The sequence below is a fragment of the Kogia breviceps genome, chromosome 2 (assembly GCF_026419965.1).
Source record: "Kogia breviceps isolate mKogBre1 chromosome 2, mKogBre1 haplotype 1, whole genome shotgun sequence".
NCBI classification, from domain to species: domain Eukaryota; kingdom Metazoa; phylum Chordata; class Mammalia; order Artiodactyla; family Physeteridae; genus Kogia; species Kogia breviceps.
Genome location: NC_081311.1, coordinates 191,978,213 through 192,000,405, shown reverse-complemented (window position 1 = coordinate 192,000,405; position 22,193 = coordinate 191,978,213). Strand labels below are relative to the sequence as shown.

Sequence of the window (22,193 nt, the reverse complement as noted above, 5' to 3'; positions counted from 1 at the left end):
TCTTTTTTAAAAACATCTTTATTGGAGTATAATTGCTTTACAATGTTGTCTTAGTTTCTGCTGTATAACAAAGTGAATCAGCTATATGTATACATATATACCCACATCCCCTCCCTCTTGCATCTCCTTCTCACACTCCCTACCCCACCCCTCTAGGTGGTCACAAAGCACCGAGCTGAGCTCCCTGTAGGATGCAGCTGCTTCCCGCTAGCTATCTATTTTACATTTGGTAGTGTATATATGTCCATGGCACTCTCTCACTTCGTACCAGCTTACCCTTTCCTCTCCCCATGTACTCAAATTCATTCTCTATGTCTGCGTCTTTATTCCAGAATCATTCATCAGAACCATTATTTTTTTTAGATTCCATATATATGTGTTTGCATACGGGATTTGTTTTTCTCTTTCTGACTTAATTCACTCTGTATGACAGATTATCCGTCCATCCACCTCACTACAAATAACTCAATTTCATTTCTTTTTGTGGCTGACTAATATTGCATTGTATATATGTGCCATGTCTTTATCCATTCATCTGTTGATGGACACTTAGGTTGCTTCCATCTCCTGGCTATTGTAAATAAAGCTGCAATGAACATTGTGGTACATGACTCTTTATGAATTATGGTTTTCTCAGGGTATATGCCCAGGAGTGGGATTGCTGGGTCATACAGTAGTTCTATTTTTAGTTTTTCAAGGAACCTCCATACTGTACTCCATGCTGGCTGTATCAATTTACATTCCCACCAACAGTGCAAGAGGGTTCCCTTTTATCCACACCCTCTCCTGCATTTATTGTTTCTAGAATTTTTGATGATGGCCGTTCTGACTGGTGTGAGGTGATACTTCATTGTAGTTTTGATTTGCATTTCTCTAATGATTATTGATGTTGAGCATTCTTTCATGTGTTTGTTGGCAATCTGTATATCTTCTTTGGAGAAATGTCTATTTAGATCTTCCGCCCATTTTTGGATTGGGTTGTTTGTTTTTTTGTTATTGAGCTGCATGAGCTGCTTGTATATTTTGGAGATTAATCCTTTGTCAGTTGCTTCATTTGCAAATATTTTCTCCCATTCTGAGGGTTGTCTTTTTCGTCTTGTTTATGGTTTTCTTTGCTGTGCAAAAGCATTTAAGTTTCATTTGGTCCCATTTGTTTATTTTTGTTTTTATTTCCATTTTTCTAGGAGGTGGGTCAAAAAAGATCTTGCTGTGATTTATGTCAAAGACTGTTCTTCCTGTGTTTTCCTCTAAGAGTTTTATAGTGTCTGGCCTTACATTAAGGTCTTTAACCCATTTTGAGTTTATTTTTGTGTATGGTGTTAGGGAGTGCTCTAATTTCATTCTTTTACATGTAGCTGTCAAGTTTTCCTACCACCACTTATTGAAAAGGCTGTCTTTTCTCAACTGTATATTCTTGCCTCCTTCATCAAATATAAGGTGACCATATGTGCATGGGTTTATCTCTGTGCTTTCTATCCTGTTCCATTGATCTATATTTCTGTTTTTGTGCCAGTGCCATACTGTCTTGATTACTGTAGCTTTGTAGTATAGTCTGAAGTCATGGAGCCTGATTCCTCCAGCTCCGTTTTTCTTTCTCAAGATTGCTTTGGCTGTCTGGCGTCTTTTGTGGTTCCATACATATTGTGAAATTTTTTGTTCTACTTCTGTGAAAAATGCCATTGATAGTTTTACAGGGATTGCATTGAATCTGTGGATTGCTTTGGGTAGTTTAGTCATTTTCACAATGTTGATTCTTTCAATCCAAGAACATGGTATGTCTCTCCATCTGTTTGTATCATCTTTAATTTCTTTCATCAGTGTCTTATTGTTTTCTGCATACAGGTCTTTTGTCTCCTTAGGTAGGTTTATTCTTAGGTGTTTTATTTTTTTGTTGGGAGTATTTCCTTAATTTCTCTTTCAGATTTTTCATCATTAGTGTATAGGAATGCAGGAGATTTCTGTGCATTAATTTTGTATCCTGTTACTTTACCAAATTTATTGATTAGCTCTAGTAGTTTTCAAGTAGCATGTTTAGGATTCTCTATGTATAGTATCATGTCATCTGCAAACAGGGACAGCTTTACTTCTTCTTTTCCAATTTGGATTCCTTTTATTTCTTTTTCTTCTCTGATTGCTGTGGCTAAAACTTCCAAAACTATGTTGAATAATAGTGGTGAGAATGTGGATCCTTGTGTTGTTCCTGATTTTAGTGGAAATGTTTTCAGTTTTTCACCATTGAGAACAATGTTGGCTGTGGTTTGTCATATATGGCCTTTATTACTTTGAGGTAAGTTCCCTTTATGCCTACTTTCTCGAGAGTTTTTATGATAAATGGGTGTTGAATTTTGTTGAAAGCTTTTTCTGCATGTATTGAGATTATCATATGGCTTTTATCCTTCAGTTTTTTTACATGGTTTATCAGATGGATTGATTTGCATGTATTGAACAGTCCTTGCAATCCTGGGATAAACCCCACTTGATCATGGTGTATGATCCTTTTCATGTGCTGTTGGATTCTGTTTGCTAGTATTTTGTTGAGGATTTTGCATATATGTTCATCAGTGTTATTGGTCTGTAGTTTTTTTTTGTGTGTGACATCTTCGAGTGGTTTTGGTATCAGGGTGATGGTGGTCTCATAGAATGATTTTGGGAGTGTTCCTCTGTCAGCTATATTTTGGAAGAGTTTGAGAAGGATAGGTGTTAGCTCTTCTCTAAATGTTTGATAGAATTTGTCCGTGAAGCCATCTGGTCCTGGGCTTTTTTTTGTTGGAATATTTTTAATCACAGTCTCAATTTCAGTGCTTGTGATTGGTCTGTTTTTATTTTCTATTTGTTCCTGGTTCAGTCTCAGAAGTTTCTGCTTTTCTAAGAATTTGTCCATTTCATTAGCATAGAGTTGCTTTTAGTAATCTCTCATGATTGTTTGTATTTCTGCAGTGTCAGTTGTTACTTCTTTTTTATTTCTAATTCTGTTGTTTGAGTCTTTTTCTTTTTTCTTGATGAGTCTGGCTAATGGTTTATCAATTTTGTTTATCTTCTCAAAGAACCAGCTTTTGGTTTTATTGATGTTTGCTACTGTGTCCTTCATTTCTTTCTGATCTGAGATTTATGATTTCTTTCCCTCTGCTAACTTTGGGTTTTTTTGTTCTCTTTCTCTAATTGCTTTAGGTGTAAGATTAGGTTATTTATTTGAGATATTTCCGGTTTCTTGAGCTAGGATTGTACTACTATAAACTTCCCTTTTAGAACTGCTTATCCTGCATCCCATAGGTTTTGGGTCATCGTGTTTACATTGTCATTTTTTTAAAAGTATTTTATGATTTCCTCTTTGATTTCTTCAGTGATCTCTTTGTTATTTAATAGTATGTTGTTTAGCCTCCATATGTTTTAAATTTTTACAGTTTTTTTTTCCTGTAATTGATATCTAGTCTCATAGCATTTTGGTCAGAAAAAATACTTGATACAATTTCAATTTTCTTAAATTTACCGAGGCTTGATTTGTGACGCAAGGTGTGGTCTATCTTGGAGAATGTTCCATGATCACTTGAGAAGAAAGTTTATCTGTTGTTTTTGGATGGAATGTCCTATAAATATCAATTAAGTCCATCTTGTTTAAAGTGTTATTTGAAGCTTGTGTTTCCTTATTTATTTTCATTTTGGATGACCTATCCATTGGTGAAAGTGGGGTGTTAACGTCCCGTACTACTATTGTGTTACTGTCGATTTCCCCTTTTTTGGCTGTTAGCATTTGCCTTATGTATTGAGGTGGTCCTATGTTGGGTGCATAAATATTTACAATTGTTATATCTTCTTGGATTGATTCCTTGATCACTATGTAGTGTCCTTCTTTGTCTCTTGTAATAGTCTTTATTTTAAAGTCTATGTTTTCTGATATTAGAGTTGCTACTCCAGCTTTCTTTTGATTTCCATTTGCATGGAATATCTTTTTCCATCCCCTCACTTTCAATCTGTATGTGTCCCTAGGTCTGAAGTGGCTGTATTGTACACAGCATATATATGGGTCTTGTTTTTGTACCCATTCAGGCAGTCTATGTCTTTTGGTTGGAGCATTTAATCCATTTACATTTAAGGTAATTATCAATATGTATGTTCCTATTACCATTTTCTTAATTGTTTGGGGTTTGTTATTGTAGTCTTGTCCCTCTCTTGTATTTCCTGCCTAGAGAAGTTCCTTTAGCTTTTCTGTAAAGCTGATTTGGTGGTGCTGAATTCTCTTAGTTTTTCTTGTCCATAAAGGTTTTAATTTCTCTGTCGAATCTGAGTGAGATCCTTGCTGGACATAGTAATCTTGATTGTAGGTTTTTCCCTTTCATCACTTTATGTATGTCCTGCCACTCCCTTCTGGTCTGCAGAGTTTCTGCTGAAAGATCAGCTGTTAACTTTATGGGGATTGCCTTGTATGTTATTAGTTGCTTTTCCCATTCTACTTTTAATATTTTTTCTTTGTATTTAATTTTTGATAGTTTTGATTAATATGTGTCTTGGCATGTTTCTCCTTGGATTTATGCTGTATGGGACTCTGTGCTTTCTGGACTTGACTGACTGTTTCCTTTCCCATATTAGGGAAGTTTTCAACTATAATCTCTTCAAATATTTTCTCAGACCCTTTCTTTTTCTCTTCTTCTTCTGTGACCCCTAGAATTCAAATGTTGGTGCATTTAATGTTGTCTCAGAGGTCTCTGAGACTGTCCTCAATTCTTTTCATTCTTTTTTCTGCTCTGTGGTAGTTATTTCCACTCTTTTATCTTCAAGTTCAGTTATCTGTTCTTCTGCCTCAGTTTTTCTGCTATTGATTCCTTCTAGAGAATTTTAAATTTCATTTATTGTGTTATTCATTGTTGTTTGTTTGGTCTTTAGTTCTTCCAGGTGCTTGTTAAACGTTTCTTCTATTTTCTCCATTCTGTTTCCAAGATTTTGGATCATCTTTACTATCATTAGTCTGAATTCTTTTTCTTGTTTCCTCTTCATTCATTTGGTCTGGTGGGTTTTTACTTTGCTTCTTCATCTGCTGTGTGTTTATCTGTCTTTTCATTTTGCTTAACTTACTGTGTTTGGGGTCTCCTTTTTGTAGGATGCAGATTCATAGTTCCTGTTGTTTTTGGTGTCTGCCCTGAGTGGGTAAGGTTGGTTCATTGGGCTGTGTAGGCTTCCTGGTGGAGGGAAAGGGAGCCTATGTTCTGGTGTATGAGGATGGATTTTGTCTTTCTGGTGGGCAGGAGCACGTTTGGTGATGTGTTTTGGGGTGTCTGTGAACTTATTATTATTGTCGGCAGCCTCTCTGCTAATGGGTGGGATTGTGTTCCTGTATTGCTAGTTGTGGTTTTTTTTTTTTTTTTTTTTTTTTTTTTTTTTTTTTTGCGGTACACGGGCCTCTCACTGTTGTGGCCTCTCCCGTTGCGGAGCACAGGCTCCGGACGCGCAGGCCCAGCGGCCATGGCTCACGGGCTCAGTTGCTCCGCGGCATGTGGGATCTTCCCAGACCAGGGCACGAACCCGTGTCTCCTGCATCGGCAGGCGGATTCTCAACCACTGCGCCACCAGGGAAGCCCTGCTAGTTGTTTGGTATGGGGTGTCCAGCACTGGAGCTTGCTGGTCATTGAGTGGAGCTGGGTCTTAGCATTGAGACGGAGATCTCTGAGAGAGCTCTCGCCAATTGATATTACATGACACTGGGACGTCTCTGGTGGTCCAATGTCCTGAACTTGTCTCTCCCACCTCAGAGGCTCAGGCCTGACATCAGGCCAGAGCACCAGGACCTTGTCAACCACACGGCTCAGAAGAAAAGGGAGAAAAAAAGAAAGAAAAAAATAATTAACATTAATAAATAAATAAAATAAAATAAAATAATAAAATTGAAAAATAAAAAAATAATTAAAATAAAAAAATAAGAAAGTAATTAAAAAGGAAAAAGAAGAGAGCAGCCAAACCAATAAACAAACCTACCAATGATAACAAGCGCTAAAATCTATACTAAGATAAACATAAAAATCAGAAACAAGTCAGTCACTGACAGGAATCCCCAAGTCTACAGTTGCTCCCAAAGTCCACTGCCTCAATTTTGGGTCGATTTGTTGCCTTTTCAGGTATTCCACAGATGCAGGTTCCTCAAGTTGACTCTGAGGATTTAATCATGCCGCATGGAGAGATTGCCCTTTCTCTTCTTTGCTCGCACAGCTCCTGGGGTTCAGCTTTGGTTTTCGCCCCTCCTCTTCTGGGAAGTCTGAGGTCTTCTGCCAGTGTTCAGTAGGTGTTCTGTGGGAGTTGTTGCACATGTAGATGTATTTTTGATGTATTTGTCGGGGGGAAGGTGATCTCCGCGTCTTACTCCTCCGCCATCTTGAAGGTCTGTTTTATCTGACAGTCCAGCAGGTCCATGTTAGTTGCCAGCAACGTGCTCCTGTATGTATCCCCATAGTCTGTGTTAAGAAGAGCCTTATTGGAAGAAATTCAGCATAGTGAGGAAGGACACAGGCTCTGGGATCAAATCCTGACTCAGCCAGTTGTGCTTTGTGTCACCTTGGACAGATAACTCACTCCCTGGGCCTCCATTTTCTCATCTCCCTGTGTGCATCCTTTTCTCCATGCCTGTGATGCCCCAGGGTCTTCAGAACCCTGATGAGCAGCCTTCTGAGTAGCTGACTGGCCTCCTGCTCCCTGGAGAGCTTCACCACAAACAGCTCACTGCTCTCAACTCTCACCATATTTTTCTGTAGCCCTATGGAACTTTGCACTTGACAAGAAAAGTCCAGTCCTTAATGATAATTCCTACCTTTGTATTTGCAGTTGAATAAAATATATCTTAAAGATCAAGAAACAAAACAAGTTTCTCAATGGTTGTACTTCCAAATCCTTTGGGGGTAATTTTTACATTTTTGTTTTGCTTCAGCTCTCAAAATTTATGCCAATATTCATGCCTCAGAATCCATTTAGAAAATGTTTCTCATTTATGTAAACCATAATGCTGACATGGAGAGAAAACTAGAAATGGAATGCATAATTTTGGTAAGCTTTTGGCTTCTTTCTCACACAATATTCTTTTTTGCATATGTTGATGAAGATAGTCATTGGTTTCGAGGTAACAAAGAAAATATGTCTTATGCCTATTTTGTCATCAGAAATTTGTTTTGAGTAGTGAAATTAAATTAACGGGCAGGATCTCCCGTTGCGGAGCATGGGCTCTGGACACGCAGGCTCAGCAGCCATGGCTCACGGGCTCAGCCGCTCCTCGGCATGTGGGATCCTCCCAGACCGGGGCACGAACCCGTGTCCCCTGCGTCGGCAGGTGGGGTCCCAACCACTGCGCCACCAGGGAATCCCTTGGTTTATTTATTTTATACGTATTAGTTTGTACCCCTACCCCTCCTCCCTTCCTCTTCCCACTGGTAACAACTAGTTTGTTCTCTGTGAGATTGTTTCTGTTTTGTTATAGTCATTCCTTTGTTTTATTTTTTAGATTCCACATATAAATCGTAACATAGAGCATTTGTCTTTCTCTGACATACCTTAAACCTGCTCTGAACACTTGTATTATCAAAAAAAAAAAAATAAATAAAAAATAAATTAACGGGCAGGAAAATACATGTTTGCTTGTGGCTTTCTTTTATAACCTGTAGGTATGCTATGCTCCTTTCCTTATTGCTTTCCAGGTTAGGGAAGCAAAGATCCATTGATCTTTCCTGCTGCAGTATTCCATGCCCTCCCCAGTTCTTGCATAGCTGTGGTCAGATTGGAGCCTGCAGCAATCTTGAGTGTGTGTACAAAACCTCACGCACGTCCATTCATCCCACAAATACTCTGGGTGCCCAGTGTCTGCCCAGCACTGGAGGCACTGAGAGCAAAAGACCCCACCCAGCATCTTTATGGGGCTTAACTGTTAGTTGGAGGAGGAGGGAGGAATAAGCACTGATGAACAAACATTGGCTGGTGAGAGAGCCAGTGTGTGTAGAACATGGAGAAGAATCTCTCAGACAGAAGGAGCAGGAGGGCTAATTCCCAGAGGTGGAAATGGTCTCGTGCATTTTAGATGGAAAACAATGGACCAGTGAACCTGGGAAGGTGAGAAAGTTGTGGTTTGTAGTGGAGCCTGGTGCGCGTCCTGCTATGGGGAGCCTTGATGTCATGGCAAGGAGTTTAGATTTTGTTCTAAGTACTATGGAGAAGTATCAGAGGGATTTAGGGACGTGAGTTACGTGACTCCATTTGAAAAAGTGTTTTTAAATGGTAATTTGGCTAAGGTGAACTTCCAGCTTCCAGAAAGCAGTGGCCAGTGGCTCTGCTTCAGTGGGAGAGAGTGGACCCACAGAATTGCCTTCAGTCCCATTGTATGCAATGCTTTGGGTGAACTGGTGATATCAAGGAATTATAAAACTACTCATTAAATTTGAACGTGGTAAAAAATCAAATTGGCTTATATTTCCCTTAGAGATTTCCTAAAGTCATTTTGAATTCTGTTCCTGTTGGGAAAAATGGTCCCTCAAAAGCAAGATGAAGTCAATTAGGGACCAGTATAAGGAGAAGTTTGATAAAGTCTAGAGAGCATGTTTAAATGTGAGGGAAAATGCAATTACAAAATAAAAAGACCTAGCAGTGCAATCCAGATACAAAAGAGATGTGTGTGTGTGTGTGTGTGTGAGAATGAGAGAGAGAGAAATATTTGCTAGGAGAATAAAAGCTATAATATTTCTGACAAGGAATATAGGGTTCAAGATTCACGGACTTATTTTTTTCTGTGTACTGCTTTAGGTCAGGTTTATTTATCTTACTTCTAGAGGGATGCTGAAAAAGAAATAGAAGGAATTCAGAAGAGCATGCCAAAGAGAGTGAGGGTTGCCCTGGCATCAGTCTGTGGGGCTACTTGGACAAAGGGAAATCAGCAATGATTTCAGCTGGATACAGGGAATAACTTCTGCGTTCAACACTTCCACCGGCCTATAAAAAATTTATGACCTCTTCAGCCCTAGAAATCTTGAAGAGGAGATTCCAGGTGTAGATAATTATAATCCTCTACACTCAGGGATCTGGGCCAAAGCTTCCTGAGGTACTTTCCAGCTTTTTGATTCTGTTTCAAGGAAGAAAACCTCTAATGTATCATTCTTCAAATTGCGTACAGTAATCCACTTTACATATTTAAATTTTAATTGCAAACCTCCTGGAGTTACAGCCTTTCATTCTCAGGGACAATGTCACCTTTGTGTTCAGAGTCATGTTCTTTGGTTTCAAAACAACAAAACAAAGATAGATTTTTGAACCTTGAAATTTCTGTTTAAAATCTTCAGGCCTCCGCCATTTTTTTTTTTTTTTTTTTTTTTTCCCAGATCATCCCCAGGAACAAAGTGCGGTGTTTCCTCTCTGATTCTTGCGAGTAATTTAGCTCACAAAATGCCAGCTGCAGGAGGATCTCCCTCCTGGGCTCAGGCCTGCCAGGAATAATGAGCACAGTGTAGCCGGGGTGCAGCCGCAGAGCCGCATCGGGACCCTTCGTCCCCACACAGTGCTGGTTCTTTTCGCCTTAGAGCTCTCAAGTTGTGCTGCATAACTTTAGGTTTGGGGAGGGACAGAGGCGAGGGGAAGCAAAGGAAAGAGGAGTTGAAAATGGATTATGGTTGGCGAGGTCGAGGCCCTGGCTGTTCTCAGATTTCCCGTTTCCCTCTGATCTGTATTCTCCGTGGGTTCTGGTGGGATGGCCCCGCCAGGCTATTCATGTTGCAGGCAGCTGGGTCTTTGTGCATTCTCCCCTCTACTGCTGCCACTTTCTTTTTTTTTTTTTTTTGGAGTGGAGTTATTTAACTGTACAATCCACCGCATACCATTAGGATGCTTGTTGGAGCTGTTCAGAGTAGCAGAGGCTGTGTCTGATTTTGCAGCAGAGACGATGGCTTATCTCGCCTGTCTTCCCCAGCCTAACACGATGGGATCCTAAGGTGGCTTTGGCTTGTCAGCAAACATTCAGTTTATTAATAGTCATTGAAAACCTACTGTGTACATAGAATTGCAGTGAAAGGAATCAAACTAGGTGTGGTGAGTGAGTAAAGCAATTAATCGTCAAGTAGGAGGCATGTGGAGGGTGCCCAGATACGTTGAGAATGCTTCCGATACTCATATGTGTAACAGAAACCCCTGGAGGGCAGATTTCTGGACCTTCTTTCCAAAGATTTTGATTCAGGCAATCAGCTTACTGGTGGGAACAAGAGCCTGCACTCTAGATTTCATGTGTAATTTACATGAAAGTGGCACCTGGACGTGCTTTGAGGTTGAGGACCTGAACCAGAGAGGAGGGTGCGGACAGAGCAACGTAAGTGACGTAAATGGAGACACAGTAGGGAAGTGGGAGATGTGGGGAAATGGTGTGTGTGGTCAGCTGGCACTGGCGGGGTTAGACTGGGTTTGCCACACAGCTGACCAGGAGGCTGACATCTAAGCAGAGATTGGGCTCTATCATTTTCGCATCAGGTGTGCACACTTCAGACCGCGTGGTGTATAGTGTCGTGTCCTACAGGAAGTGCTTGTCCTCTTTTGGGTTGACTCACTTCCGGGCCTACTCGCCAAAGGCCCCAAAGCCTTCATGAAATGGTGATCTGATGATGATAAAAATCATAATAAAATACTAATACTACAGAAATAGATGCTAGTACAAAGCTAATGTTTATTAGTACAATAAGTAAGCATTCACCTATGTACTTTTCATGGTACTGAGCCATTTAGTCCTCAGGACGACTCAACGGATCAAGTGCCATCTGTAGCCCCATTTCACAGATGAGCTAGTTGAGGCACAGGGAGGCTCAGCCTGTCCCAGGGTCCCCAGTGAGTCACGGCAGAGCCTGGATTTGAATTTCATCACTCTGGCTCCACAGCCTGTGCTCATTCCCACTAGAGTCCACCGCTTCTCAGTGACCAAAGACAGCTCTTAAAACTGGTTGGCTGTTTGTCATGTGCATTTAAGCAAGTTGCTCTTCTGCAGGTTTCAGTTTCTGCCTCTTTCATAGGCCTTAACCTGGGTCATTATATATCAGGCATCCTCTTACCTAAGAGTCAAGGATTTACCTTGTTTAATTGAATTAGAATCTTATCTTTGCTTCTAAAAACCAGAAGGATGAGGAGAGTGTACTAACAGCATCATAATTTCATCCCAGATATACTGCTTGGATTCTCAAATTTGGTTTTCTTTAAAAAAGAAAGGACAGTCTACGGGGAGAAGTCATATGCCTTGTAACAAATATATATGGAACAAACCATGAAATGTCCAAGGAGTTCCTGTACAGCCATGTGGACCCCGTACAACATTCCATTCCACAGAGATGGTCCCAGCTACGTGGTGCTTACAGTTTTAAAGCAAAATATCAGCAATGCTGTAACAAATAAACTGACATCTAACTGGAGGTTTGGGACATCTTACAACATTTATCTTTTATTTAAAACTTTTTATGAAGTTTGTAGTGAGTGGTCATTTCTAAGAAGGGGAATAACATGGAAGAGAAATACCAAGGGAAGATGGGTGGGGAAAGAGATAAGAAGGAAAAGCAGGAAAATTAGAAGTTATTTCCACAGGGCTCCTGTTTGGGTCTGGGTCTGCCTGCCTTTACTCTGGATTTACTTGGTTATCTTCCTCTACACCCTCTCAGCATCGCTGGGCCGAGCCCGGGTCCTAAGCTAGGTCTTGAGGGATGGTCTCCGGAGGGGATGCTCCTTTTGGCCACCAGGCAGTCTTTGGGAGTTGCTGGTGAATAGGGCTGGTTAAGCGTGTGATGTCTCTTTCCAGTCCCCTCCCTTTGCACTCCCTTATTGTTTATGCTGAGGGTGCCTTTGCCTTCATCCTGCAGCTTCGTAGCTGTCCTGTCCCGTCCCTTCACCCTTCCCTGTGGGCCCCACCAGCATCTCACCTGGGCCTGCTCTCCAAGTGATGCTCCGGTTCCCGAATCTCACCTCCTCCTGAGTGAGGCCCTTGGCCTGGCATCTAAGGCCCTTGCTGTCTTCTTCCCAGTTGTGAGGGCAGAAACTGTCAAACAGACTAGTCTCTAAGAAGGAGTTAATGATTCATAAACCGTGACCATTTTTACTTCACTCTCTTTGAGATTCCTGTGTTTAGGCGTGCAGGTCATAGTCCCCTAGCTCTCCGAAAGGATGTGGTTGATTTAGTTTTATGGGACAGAGAGGAGAGTTTCTGAACGGAAGGCATAGCAGGAAATCCTCAACTTCCTCAACTCCTACCATTTCATGCACATATGAAATGGCCAGTCTTAGAAGTGGATTCCAGCAACCCCACTTATCTAATAAGACCTCCTGATTTGAATTCAAATATATTTAAAATGAGCATCACATGTATCTATTTTCTATACTTATAGTTTGTGTTTATTTGATCAGTTGTGTATTTCATTAGACATACAGTTATGTTTTCTCACTTTAGCTAAAGGCGCATTATTTTGACACACTAGGAGAAGGGAGAAACATTGATTACATCGTCATCCTCATTGAATGCATTTGCAGCCCTTTCTTGGTGTAGGTCATCTTGGACATTGTATGAACTCAGTTATGCCAATTATAGAGACTTTCTCCTTGCAAAATAAGTTTCTGATTTAGATATGAAGACAGAATACAAATAAAACAAGAAATAGTGATATATGAAATAAGGTTTGGGCCCATGGTCTTTAAGGGTTATTTTCCTCTAAATTCAGAGTGGATGATATTTAATTCTAATTTATTTTCTCTTCATTCTTTCTCAGAGTTCCCTGTAAACAAATCAAAGCACAGTCACTTCTGCTTGTCTCTCCAAATGGGGGAGGGTGAAAGTTGGTATGAGCTAACATCTGTTAGCTCATATCAGCAAGCTTTTATTTTTCTGCAATTTTTATTCTCTGTTGATTTGTAAATTTTCTTTCTCTTTCCTTCCCTTCCCCCTTCCCTCCTCCCTTCCTTCCTTCCTGATTTTCTCCTCTCATTTTTTTCTTCATCCACAAGAATATATTGCACACCCTCAAGATGTTCCAGGCTATCGATAGGGACGCAAAGATGAATAGTGGTGTGGATGCTTTGGGTTGAAATAACAGGAAACCTAATTCGAATTGACTTAAATCATTAACATTTATTTGCTTTTGAATCTGCAAATTCCAGTAGGAGGGAAGAGGGCAGGAGATGTTAGAGAGGGAACAAAAGTGTCCACTACAAAAAAGTTCTCCAGGCCTAATGACCTTGAGGGAGACACATATACTCTTCAGGGTAGGGCAATGGTGGTTGAGGAAAAGGCAGTGTCCCCGGGTCACAAGGCAAGGGCTGCTTTTCCTCCTGTTTTATGGCCCAGCCCATTCCCTTGAATTCTTATGGGGGATGTTTCTGTGTAGCAGCCCATTAGTCCAGTGTAGAGCAGAGAAAGAGAGGCAGGGTTTCAGAAGAGGCAATGAGTTCAAGCTTATGAAATTTGTGATGGCTGTGGGACCACCAGTGCCAACACCCAAAGGGCATCTCGTTCAATGAATCTGGAGCTTCATGGATGTCTTGAGGATGTTCTCAAGGAGAATGGGGCCGGGAGAAGAGGAAGGAGTGAGGTAGGCATGCCCACACACAAACTTACACATACAATCATGCTTTTTTTTTTTTTTTTGACTGCAGAGCTTATTTATTCAATGACTTTTCTTTGGCAGAATCTGGTACGGTGTTCACAGTTTATATGCACACACTCTTCAGGGCTTAAATCCACGATTCAGACATCTCAACATCCTGTGCAGGAGAAGGTCTCATGCTGAATTCATTGACTCTAGGACACTTCCAGTTGTACCACCATAAAAGAAAAATGCTGTCACTGATCATTTTATGATGCCAGCGACGCTAACACACGTCTCATTCGTGGGGTTGTTAAAACGTGAAAAACACTGGCCACCTTAGACTTGGTGAAATATGTGAACACCAGTAACAATAACACGTTGAGCATGACCGGGCCGACCAAGCACGGTTCTGAGCGCTTTTCATGATTAACACATTTAATCTCCACAAGTACCTGGTGAGTAGGGACTATTATGCAATCACTCAGTTTAACGATGGTAGAGAGAAAGAAGGATCACTGGGAAAGGAGCATTAGGAAAACGAGAGGATGCTCTCCTCCCTACAGGGCACTGAATCACGCCTCATCCTTCTCCTTCCCTCCTCATCCTACGCACATTGCCTACTCTCCTAACCATCCCGTTCAACTCTCAGAAGTATGAGGAGGAAAAATGGATATAACTCTAGGGACAGCTGAAGCCCCTGTACATTGTTTTAGGATTGGTCTCTGTATGTGTGTTCAAGATGCAGGCTACTAACGCTGCTGCTGTGGTACCTAGTGTGGAGGGATTTCATGTATGGTTTTAATGTAAACTTTTTGGCCATGAGTCCTAACTTACGACTTTGAATTCTACACTTTAGTCTTCCCCCTGACAGCAGTGGTGACTTCAACAAAGTTCTTCATCCTTCATGAGCTCACTTTTGTTATATGATGACGAAAATCATTTCATCCTGGGAAGTGTCTTTATTTCAGCTGATAAAATTGTTTAAAATGTAGATTATTGTTCTGCCTGAATGCTTGTTGAGTAGGATGGCAGACTTCTTTAGGAGGTTAATCTTTCCCATGATTGATTTGGCCCATTGAGGGGTTCTCGGGGGATCCTTACACCATCAAACTATTTATTTCCTGCTGCCCCCCACACTGTGAGGGCTGTGGCTGAAAATGACCATTTTACTCTAGGGAACCAGATTTGACATTAAAGCTTAACCTTCGTATAATGTCAAAGATGATATCGTCCTGTATTTCCAAATTTGTAATGTCACTGCCTACTTTACTTCTTGCCTTTAAAAACTCTTCGGAAATCAGCAAAGACACATCAGTGAAAAGTGGGAAAATAATCTAAACGAAAGAAATTATAATATTTTTGCTCTACAATACTATGGAAAACATGCAGTCATTAAAAATTTTGTTGTAGAAATTATGCTGATGAGGAAAATGTTCATAATGTATTAAATGAATTTAAAAAGCTGGTTGCAAAGTGTTATTAGATCCTAGTTTTGTAAAATAAAATAAAAATAAAATAATTATATGCAAATATTCACAATAGAAGGATCATACTAAAATATGAACAGAAATGATCCCTGGATAGTCAGATTATAGGTAGAACTTTTGATTTTCTTATTTTTTGCTTTTTTTGCATTTTATAAATTTTCAACAATGAACATATATTACTTTTGTAATTCGTTTTTATAAGTAATTATTGAAGAAAAAAATTCCTTGGATGAGGAGGTTGTCTGGAAAGTTATCTGTAAGAAACTACATTCTCCATAGAGCATTTGGCAAAAAGCTCCCTCTAAGTCACCAACTTAGACATTTGTTTCTTCTTTCTGCCCAAATCAAAATTTCCATAGCTTCAGGAAAAGTGACATTTTTCCATCTAACTTGTGACTTGTCTGGTGGCAGACTAGTCTGGTCTGTTCAGCATAATAAGTGTAATCCTACTCTTATATGTTTGCAAGGATGGGGTACTGGTTTCCTCAGAGTTGCTTGGTGGCAACCTTAGTATAATACTTAAAAGAGCAGAAATTTATTCTCACACATATCTGGAGGCCAGAAGACAAAATCAGCATCACTGGGCGGAAATCACCATGTCGGCAATTCCACGCTCCCTCTGGACGCTCTAAGGGAGAGCCTGTTCCTTGCCTCTTCCAGTTTATGGTGGCTTCAGGCATTACCTGGCTTGTGGCCACATCACTCCGATCTCTATCTCTGGCCACACTGCCTTCTCCTCTTCTGCCTGTATCAAATCTCTCTCTGCCTTTCCCTTATAAGGACATATGTGATCAGAATTCAAGTCCACCAGGCACTCCAGGATAATCCCCTCATCTCAAGATCCTTAATTTATCTCAATCTGCAAAGACCCTTTTTCCTTATAACATTTACAGGCTCCAGAGATACCTAATTAGATACCTAATATCTTTGGGTGGCCATTATTTCATTTACTGTAGGTTCTACCCTTATAAATGGGTAGTTCTAGAAGTGTAAGAACTTTCAGGCAAAAATATAACGTTCATAGTTAATAAGTTGTTTAGGTTAAGTTTATTATTTCTTGAGCCTAAGAAAATTCTTTCATTGGAATTCAGAAAACTACTTAAAAAAATAGAAAAATGAGGAAGGTTGCTCCTATGTTGAGCCACATTTCTTTGCCTTATTTACTTATCAATATTTCTGAAAAAGAAGAGATATGTTAACAATTTAAATGGGGTCAGCTTTCTCACACAAAGTTGTGAGCATTTGTAGCTCGTTATGGTTCAGTGTAGTGAGCATATTAAACACTGTTTGTAAAAAAAGTCCAGGACTTCCCTGGTGGCGCAGTGGTTGCGAGTCCGCCTGCCAATGCAGGGGATGCGGGTTCGTGCCCCGGTCCGGGAGGATCCCGCGTGCCGCGGAGCGGCTGGGCCCGTGAGCCATGGCCGCTGCGCCTGCGCGTCCGGAGCCTGTGCTCCGCGACGGGAGAGGCCACAGCAGTGAGAGGCCCGTGTACCGCAAAAAAAAAAAAAAAAAAAAAAGTCCACAATTCTGCCACAGGGAGTGAGAATAATGTTTTCTCCCCATTCCCAACAAAGCTTAAAGGATAATTTTGAAGATGGTTTGGAAGCTACCATCAGTGTAATGTGTGTGCCTGAGAGGTATCTTGTTACGAAGTTATTTTTTTCTCTCATGATTTCCTCATTAGACAGTTTGTCTTTGAAACAATTTGTTGGTTTAGTTCTGAAAATTTAATCATTATGTGAATTTAGGGTTCATTTATTCAGAAAACATTTTAATTATTCTGCATGTTTTCCTGGATTAATTCTGTGGATAAAATATAGTTCCTCTCTGGTAGACTTCATCTGTTAAGCAACCTACAGAAACACCACACAGAAAACCAATTAAGTTGGCAAAAACTCATTAATAATATGCTTTATGGTTTGTTTGCAGCAGAGATTGTACTACTTGTTAGAGATGGTTACAAGGTTATTATAACTTCCAAACTAAAATCTGCTTTATGTAAATATAATATATTATAACTTCCAAACTAAAATCTGCTTTATGTAAATATAACTTTCAAACTAAAATCTGCTTTCAAAAATATAATTTTTGAATACAATTAGTTAATGTTCAAAAGACGTTTTCAATTATATATATATTTATTTTTTCTACTTATCATTCTTATATCATTTTTATCCCAGTGTTCTATTTACCTTTTACATTAGAGGCACCTGTAATGAGGAAGTGAAATGTTACAGCAACACTTTGACTGATACTCTAGGGATAGTTTAATTAATTCTTTGTTAAATGGAAAAATGAGCATTAAATAAGGATGCATTAGACAATATAGACTGTGATTATAATTTCATACAAGCCTGAACTTATTTTTGCAGGTGATTTTTTAGCCTCAAATTTTTTTATCAAAGCAATATCTGCATGGATAAAAGCTTTAAATAATAATGAAAAATGAAGCATAAACTATATCTCTCCCTCACATCCTAGCCCTGCTTGAAAGGGAAATTATAATTATTTCAACAGTTTCTTCTTATATTTACCTTCATATTTTATTTTATTTTATTTTTTTAACATCTTTATTGGAGTAAAAATGCTTTACAATGTTGTGTTAGTTTTTGCTGTGTAACAAAGTAAATCAGCTATATGTACACATATATCCCCATATCCCCTCCCTCTTACATCTCCCTCCCACCCTCTGTATCCCACCCCTCTAGGTGGTCACAAAAGCATGGAGCTGATCTCCCTGTGCTATGCGGCTGCTTCCCACTAGCTAACTATTTTACATTTGGTAGTGTATATATGCACATGCCACGCTCTCACTTTGTCCCAGCTTACCCTTCCCCCTTGCTGTGTCCTCAAGTCCATTCTGTACATCTGTGTCTTTATTCCTGTCCTGCCCCTAGGTTCTTCAGAACCATTTTTTTCTTTTTAGAGTCTATATATGTGTGTTAGCATACGGTATTTGTTTTTTTCTTTCTGACTTACTTCACTCTGTATGACAGACTCTAGGTCCATCCACCTCACTACAGATAACTCAATTTCATTTCTTTTTATGGCTGAGTAATATTCCATTGTATATATGTGCCACATCTTCTTTATCCATTCATCTGTCAAAGGACACTTAGGTTGCTTTCATGTCCTGGCTATTATTGTAAAGAGTGCTGCAATGAACATTGTGGTACATGACTCTTTTTGAATTATGGTTTTTTCAGGGTATATGCTCAGTAGTGGGATTGCTGGGTCATATGGTAGTTTTAGTTTTCATTTTTTAAGGAACCTCCATACTGTTTTCCATAGGGGCTGTATCAATTTACATTCCCACCAACAGTGCAAGAGGGTTCCCTTTTCTCCACACTCTCTCCAGCATTTATTGTTTGTAGATTTTTTGATGATGGCCATTCTGACTGGTGTGAGGTGATACCTCATTGTAGTTTTGATTTGCATTTCTCTAATGATTAGTGATGTTGAGCAGCTTTTCATGTGCTTCTTGGCCATCTGTGTATCTTCTTCGGAGAAATGTCTATTTAGGTCTTCCACCCATTTTTGGATTGGGTTGTTTGTTCTTTTAATATTGAGCTGCATGGGCTGTTTATATATAATTTTGGAGATTAATCCTTTTTCCAGTGATTCATTTGCAAATACTTTCTCCCATTCTGACGGTTGTCTTTTCATCTTGCTTATGGTTTCCTTTGCTGTGCAAAAGCTTTTAAGTTTCATTAGGTCCTATTTGTTTATTTTTGGTTTTATTTCCATTACTCTAGGAGGTGGATCAAAAAATATCTTGCTGTGATTTATGTCAAAGAGTGTTCTTCCTATGTTTTCCTCTATGAATTTTATACTGTCTGGTCTTACATTTAGGTCTTTAATCCATTTTGAGTTTATTTTTCTGTATGGTGTTAGGAAGTGTTCTGATTTCATTCTTTTACTGTGTTTTCTATCCTGTTCCATTGATCTATACTTCTATTTTTGTGCCAGAACCATACTGTCTTGATTACTGTAGCTCTGTAGTATAGTCTGATGTCAGGGAGCCTGATTCCTTCAGCTCCATTTTTCTGTCTCAAGATTGCTTTGGCTGTTTGGGGTCTTTTGTGGTTCCATACAAATTGTGAAATTTTTTGTTGTAGTTCTGTGAAGAATGCCATTGGTAGTTTGATAGGGATTGCATTGAATGTGTAGATTGCTTTGGGTAGTATAGTCATTTTCACAATGTTGATTCTTCCAATCCAAGAACATGGTATGTCTCTCCATCTGTTTGTATCATCTTTAATTTCTTTCATGAGTGTCTTATTGTTTTCTGCATACAGGTCTTTTGTCTCCTTAGGTAGGTTTATTCCTAGGTATTTTATTCTTTTTGTTGGGAGTGTCTCCTTAATTTCTCTTTCAGATTTTTCATCATTAGTGTATAGGAATGCAAGAGATTTCTGTGCATTAATTTTGTATCCTGCTATTTTACCAAATTCAATGACTAGCTCTAGTAGTTTGCTGTTAGCATCTTTAGGATTCGTTATGTATAGTATCATGTCATCTGCAAACAGGGACAGCTTTACTTCTTCTTTTCCAAATTGGATTCCTTTTTTTTTTCTGATTGCTGTGGCTAAAACTTACCAAGCTATGTTGAATAATAGTAGTGAGAGTGGGCAACCTTGTCTTGTTCCTGATCTTAGAGGAAATGGTTTCAGTTTTTTAACATTGAGAACGATGTTGGCTGTGGCTTTGTCATATATGGCCTATGTTGAGGTAGGTTCCCTCAATGCCTACTTTTTTGAGAGTTTTTATGATAAATGGGTGTTGAATTTTTGTTGAAAGCTTTTTCTGCATGTATTGAGATTATCATATGACTTTTATCCTTCAGTTTTTTAACATGGTTTATCACATGGATTGTTGCATATATTGAACAGTCCTTGCAATCCTGGGATAAACCCCACTTGATCATGGTTTATGATCCTATTAATGCACTGTTGGATTCTGTTTGCTAGTATTTTGTTGAGGATTTTTGCATCGATATTCATCAGAGACATTGACCTATAGTTTTCCTTTTTTGTGACATCTTTTTCTCCTTGTGGTATCAGGGTGATAGTAGCCTCGTAGAATGGGTTTGGGAGTGTTCCTCCCTCTGCTATATTTTGGAAGATTGTGAAAAGGATAGGTGTTAGCTCTTCTCTAAATGTTTGATAGAATTTGCCTGTGAAGCCATCTGGTCCTGGACTTTTGTTTGTTGGAAGATTTTTAATCACAGGTTCTATTTCAGTGCTTGTGATTGGTCTGTTTATATTTTCTGTTTCTTCCTGGTTCAGTCTTGGAAGGTTGTGCTTCTCTAAGAATTTGTCCATTTCTGTAGGTTGTTCATTTTATTGGCATATATAGTTGCTTGTAGTAATCTCTCATGATCCTTTGCATTTCTGCAGTGTCAGTTGTTACTTCTCCTTTTTCATTTCTAATTCTGTTGATTTGAGTCTTTTCTGTTTCTTTCTTGATGAGTCTGCCGAATGGTTTATCAATTCTGTTTATCTTCTCAAAGAACCAGCTTTTAGTTTTATTGATCTTTGCTACTGTTTCCTTCATTTCTTTTTCATTTCTTTCTGATCTGATTTTTATGATTTCTTTCCTTCTGCTATCATTGTTTTTTTTTGTTCTTCTTTCTGTAATTGCTTTAGGTTAAGGTTAGGTTATTTATTTGAGATTTTTCTCATTTCTTGAGGTAGGATTGTATTGCTATAAACTTCTGTGTTAGAACTGCTTTTGCTCTATCCCATAGGTTTTGGGTCATTGTGTTTTCATTGTCATTTGTTTCTATGTACTTTCTGATTTCCTCTTTGATTTCTTCAGTGATCTCTTGGTTATTTAGTATTATACTGTTTAGCCTCCATATGTTTGTATTTTTTACAGTTTCTTTCCTGTAATTGATATCTAGTTTCATAGTGTTGTCGTCAGAAAATATACTTGAAACAATTTCAAATTTCTTACATTTACCAAGGCTTGATTTGTGACCCAAGATATCATCTATTCTGGAGAATGTTCCATGGGCACTTGAGAAGAAAGTTTATTCTGTTGTTTTTGGATGGAATGCCTTATAAATATCAGTTAAATCCATCTTGTTTAATGTGTCATTTAAAGCTTGTGTTTCCTTATTTATTTTCATTTTGGATGATCTGTCCATTGGTGAAAATGGGTTTTCCCCTACTACTATTTTGTTACCGTTGATTTCCCCTTTTATGGCTGTTAGCATTTGCCTTATGTATTGAGGTGCTCCTTTGTTGCGTGCATAAATATTTACGATTGCTATATCTTCTTCTTGGATTGATCCCTTGATCACTATTTAGTGTCCTTCTTTGTCTCTTGTAATAGTCTTTATTTTAAAATCTATGTTGTCTGATATTAGATTTGCTGCTCCAGCTTTCTTTTGATTTCCATTTGCATGGAATATCTTTTTCCATCCCCTCACTTTCAATCTGTATGTGTCCCTAGGTCTGAAGTGGCTGTCTTGTAGACAGCATATATACAGGTCTTTTTTTGGTATCCATTCAGCCAGTCTGTGTCTTTTTGTTAGAGTATTTAATCCATTTACATTTAAGGTAATAATCAATATGTATGTTCCTATTTCCATTTTCTTAATTTTTTAGGGTTTGTTATTGTAGTTCTTGTCCTTCTCTTGTGTTTCCTGCCTAGAGAAGTTCCTTTAGCATTTGTGTAACGCTGGTTTGGTGGTGCTGAATTCTCTTAGGTTTTGCTTGTCTGTAAACGTTTTAATTTATCTGTCAAATCCGAATGAGATCCTTGCTGGATATAGTAATCTTGATTGTAGGTTTTTCCCTTTCATCACTTTAAATATGTCCTGCCACTCCCTTCTGGCTTGCAGAGTTTCTGCTGAAAGATCAGCTGTTAACTTTATGGGGATTCCCTTGTATGTTATTTCTTGCTTTTCCCTGCTGCTTTTAATATTTTTTCTTTGCATTTAATTTTTGATAGTTTGATTAATATGTCTTGGCATTTTTCTCCTCGGATTTGTCCTGTATGGGACTCTCTGTGCTTCCTGGACTTGATTGACTATTTCCTTTCCCATATTAGGGAAGTTTTCAACTATAATCTCTTCAAATATTTTCTCAGTCCCTTTCTTTTTCTCTTCTTCTTCTGTGACCCCTAGAATTCAAATGTTGGTGCA

At 39.0% G+C, this 22,193-nt stretch overlaps 1 protein-coding gene across 1 annotated transcript in view; it reads left to right on the top strand.

Moving 5' to 3' along the window:
- The window catches only part of PID1 (phosphotyrosine interaction domain containing 1), a 255,104-nt gene that overhangs the window by 110,989 nt on the left and 121,922 nt on the right, over positions 1-22,193 (top strand). The window lies entirely within an intron of this gene.